Genomic DNA, 4803 nt, shown 5'->3' with positions numbered 1-4803 from the left:
GTCTCGTCGACAAATCCGGGATTATAAATATGCCCAATCAAGGGTTTTCAGTGAAGAAATTTCTCTCTTTCTCATTTTCTCTCTCTAAAAATGGGTTTTCCTCCTTCTCTCTTCAATTTCAGCCTGGTTCTTCGCTAGATTGATGATCCGGAGCCACTACGCTACTCTTGGGAAGTTTATCTTCATTTCTATAGGAGTGGATCGTTGATTAGGCTAACTTGGGAGCCATCCCAAATTTTGGATAAGTTAATTATTTTAAGTTTTATAAGGTATTTGGTATTTCTAGATTTAAGAGGTGTAGTAGATGAATTAATACTGAAGTTTTGTTGGGGAAAAATGTGAATTTCAAGGTGTTGAGCTAGGAACACCACAGAGGCAGATTTAGTTAGTTTTTTGGGATTCCCAGTAGACATGTAAGGGGATAAATTAAGTCAGTTTATTTTTATGGAAATTTATTATTTTAAAACAGCATGTATTTATGGTAATTATGTATGTTATATCAGAATATTTGGGAATACTGCAGTTGAACAAGAAAAACAGTTTTAAAATATTTAATCAGAAATATATTTAGCTTAAGTATTCAGTTTAATATTATATAAAATTGTGTGGCATGAGTATCATTTTACGAATATTATGTTATGACAAATTTTCAGTAAAAGCATGTTTACAACAGTTTTTCAGGAAAACCATAAAAAATACAAAAAATTATGGTTTCAGGATTTTATGATAAGTAGTACAAATTTTAGTTCAGTAAGTTATAATATGCTCGACACAAGGTCGTGATTGATAGCTAGCGCAAAACCGTAATTATGTCTGCTATTTGGTGCAAGGCTGTAATTATGTATGCTATTCGACGCAAGGCTGTGATTATGTATGATATGTCAGAATTCAAAAAAATGCTATCAATGTAGTTTTATATTAAAACAGTATATTTAAACATACTATATGTTATTAGAACTCGAATGATTTAGTATAGATCAGTATTCAAGGCTCGGTACCGTAGCTATTCAGTTTAGTTCAGACTAGTGCTACCACACTTTCCAGTAGAGAGTGTGGGAGATTGATAGTCGATGTGGCTTTAGTGTAGTGTTGTAGATGTCCCCCTGACAGTCTGGACTAGGATGGGGCGGGCCCATCGTTCTTACAAACATATTTGACTTGGCAGTGGTCGGCCAGCCATTATTAGGTCCCACCTTCAGGTTGCATAATCTAGTCATGGGGGGTAATACATGACATCAGTTAGCTATCCATCATGGGTAATATTTCAGTACTATCAGTTATAGCAGATGATTTTATAATAATTGAAATACAATATGATTTAACATGAACGTGATTATGTACGTTTTAACCAGTATTATATCACTAGTTTTATCCAGACATGTGTTATGTATTGTTTATCTATTATAGCACAAATATACTCATACCGCCACACAATTGATATTAGTTTATTCCCTTTACTGAGAGGTGTCTCACCCTAACTTACAAAACATTTTAGTAGAAACAGTTCATACTACCCCGGTGAGAGGGTGAGTTGCTGAACTAGGGTTAGATGGTTTTTGGATTATGATCCTAGTTTTACCCTTTTGATCTTTTTAGGATGTATATATATACTTGACATATTAGTAGAACTCTGGTATTGTAACTGTTGGATGGTATGTATGTAATTTATATTTTTCGCTGTTTAGGTGTTCGCTGTGTATGACAGGTGTATCCCCGGCACCCACAAGTTTGGGTTGATTTTGCTATATTGGTATCAGGGTTGTTATTAAGATTGGTATTTGTATGTGAGAAAGGAAAAAAAAAATTATGGTAAAATAGGCATGTTGCTACACCTTTCTTAGGGTTAATTAACAATTTAAGGACTAAGTGTATACCTGTGGCCAATAAGAATCATCTGGGCCTAGTAAATGGATTTGAATAAAGTTAAGATGTGGGAAGTAGGATTGATTCAAAGGTACGTCGAATGTAACTCAAGACTAGGAAGACATAGGAGTAAGGCCCACTTGAGCAATGATTGGAGTATTAGGCTCGCTCCCAAAGGGACAGTTCGAAATAGGCTCGAGTGTTTATAAATGTGTTCTTGCCGATACGGACATGTGGATGAGGAGTGTTGATATGTTAAATCCCATGATTTCATGCCTTTTCTTAGGGTTAATTAATGACTTCTTGTTGGCTGCATGAGAACTAATGACTTCCGTTTAAATGAGAGTGGTTGGAACTCATAAGTGAGGAGAATATTGTTTAGAATTTTACTTGTGATTTTGTTTAATGTTGAAAAAATAGAGTGAAAGATGGGTGTTCATGCATGATTAATGGACCCAAGACCTAAAGGCTTAAACTTTTGAGTCAAGGGTGCTTATCCATATATATAAAGTGCTCATATAAACTACCTTGCCAATAAAAGTATAATTTTATATTAATTGCTACAAAATTAATCACCCATTTTATTGGGTAGTATCAATCATTCTATCTAGGATTATATCATTATTCTACAAGGTCAATAATATCTAATATTTGTTTAATATGTTATTTTTATTCCTTGCCTTTTCATCTCTTGTTTCTATAATACAAGGAATGATTGATCATTTTCATTCTTAAATAAATGTAAGTCAAACATTGTTGGGCAATATTATGAAGCTACAACGAATTTCATCAATTTAGTTTATAAGTCAAACATTGTTGGGCAATATTATGAAGCTACAATGAATTTCATCAATTTAGTTCATAGAAAAAGCTTCTCACACAAACTTATGCTTATTGAAGATGTATCAAACATTTGCAATGTCTTTCCTTTGATACATTATATGATTACAATTTGTTATAAATCACAATTTATTTTCATTTACTTTGTTTATTAAACAATATGAGTAGTTAAATATTGTAATTTAATATTTAAAAGATAATTAGGCCTACAAAAGCTAGAAATGTTAGATGTCATTTTTATTTTCTCTAAATAAGAAAGCAATAGAATGCAATTACATTTATCGACATATGTGAAAGGATTAATTCTAGTAGCACAGTCATTAGTCGATCGAGCTAAAAAAAAGTTGTAATTCACATCCTTTGATTGCAAAACAACATGCATAATCTAATAAAGAATACAATTGATTTCTAGTAAAGTATAATAACCAAATACTCAAAATATTTTGTTCATTAAGGAAAACATGACCCATAAAATTGCTATTGATCACATGGACCAAATTTTGTTGTTGGTTAGGAGACAATTTTTATAACATAGAAAAAATACAACACATTTTTGAATTATTTGGTGTGTACTACATTAATAATCAAAAGTATCGTAAGTGAGCTAGACTATTTAGCATTATCCACATGCTCTCATATTATATCATCTTGGGGTGATACCAAAGTCTAGCAAGCCCAAGGAAATATTTTATTCTCTTTTTGCAAGTTTAATGGGAATAACAATAGTTCAGTCGGAAATCAAACCACACAAGTTAATTACACACAAACAAATCACAAATCCATCCACAAGAGAGGAGAACAATTTTTACATGGATTGAAAATATTAAAATCATTGGGTTGAAATATGGCAAATCTTCCACTATATCAAAAGTGAGACTATAAACCCCAGGGTGTGATTCAAGTGGCAGTGCGAGTTGCGGGAGTACCTCTCACGAGATCAGGTGTTCAAACCCTCCCGAACTCGTTTTCACCCATGGACTTCTGAATTTATCCTCCCTTTGGAATTGTAGGGTCAACTTCAAGGGGCGCAAGATTAGTCACGTGAACCGTAAAACGGACGCGTGGATACCCGATGCGTAATCCAAAAAAAAAAAAAAAGTGAGATTATAAATACAAATCCCTCTAGCCAATCTAGACATCACCAATCAACAATATATATATAATGATCAAGAATATACAACTCTTGGATAACCAACAACCTTCATCGCCCTAAGATTGATTTCAATATAAACACAAGAAAAGGGCTTGCTAAGTGGGTATTCATAGCCCGTCATTTTCTTTTAACCCTAAGCTCTCTGCTTCGCACAAGTAATTACTCTGTAAACCCTAAGAAATGCCGTTTAAGCGGTACGTTGAGATCGGAAGGGTCGCTCTTGTGAACTACGGGAAGGAATATGGAAAACTCGTCGTGATCGTCGACGTTATCGATCAAAATCGAGCGCTTGTTGATGCCCCTGATATGGTGAGATGTTAAATGAATTTTAAGAGGCTTTCCCTCACAGATATGAAAATTGACATCAAGAGGGTCCCAAAGAAGAAGACACTGATCAACGCAATGGAGGCTGCTGATGTTAAGAACAAGTGGGAGAATAGCTCTTGGGGCAGGAAGCTGATTGTTCAGAAGAGGAGAGCTTCCCTTAATGACTTTGATGGGTTTAAGCTGATGTTGGCAAAGATCAAGAGGGCTGGAGTGGTCAGGCAGGAACTTGCAAAGCTGAAAAAACAGAACGCATCCTAATCAATTTTTTGTTGGGTTTCCATTTTTGTTATGATTTTCAGCAAGCTGTATTTCTTTGCTTTTTTTATGGATTTTGGTTTTCAGGGTTGAAAATTTAAGAGCAGTTTAATGAGACATTTGTATTCTATGGCTGGACCTCAAAAAAAAAATAATAAAATAAAAAAAAATGTGGGTATTCATAGCAGAGAAACGGGAATGCTGATGAACGATCAAGATGGGTAGAAATAATCTTCATACCAGCGAGAGCAATATACTGAAATTTCGTCAAACTCGAGCTTCAAATGACCATTCTCTCATCTAAAGAAAATGCACCCAACTACTAAAATAAATATATTCTAAGTTCCCACACAATCTCACTAGGG

At 34.2% G+C, this 4803-nt stretch overlaps 1 pseudogene; it reads left to right on the top strand.

The window, feature by feature from the left end:
* Window positions 1–3967: 3967 nt before the first annotated feature.
* Window positions 3968–4566, top strand: LOC131152705 (large ribosomal subunit protein eL14z-like; annotated as a pseudogene).
* The last annotated feature ends 237 nt before the right edge of the window (window positions 4567–4803 follow it).

Source organism: Malania oleifera, chromosome 4 (genome assembly GCF_029873635.1).
Source record: "Malania oleifera isolate guangnan ecotype guangnan chromosome 4, ASM2987363v1, whole genome shotgun sequence".
Taxonomy (NCBI): domain Eukaryota; kingdom Viridiplantae; phylum Streptophyta; class Magnoliopsida; order Santalales; family Ximeniaceae; genus Malania; species Malania oleifera.
The sequence above is the reverse complement of the archived record's forward strand: the minus strand, read 5'-3'. Positions and strand labels throughout refer to the sequence as shown.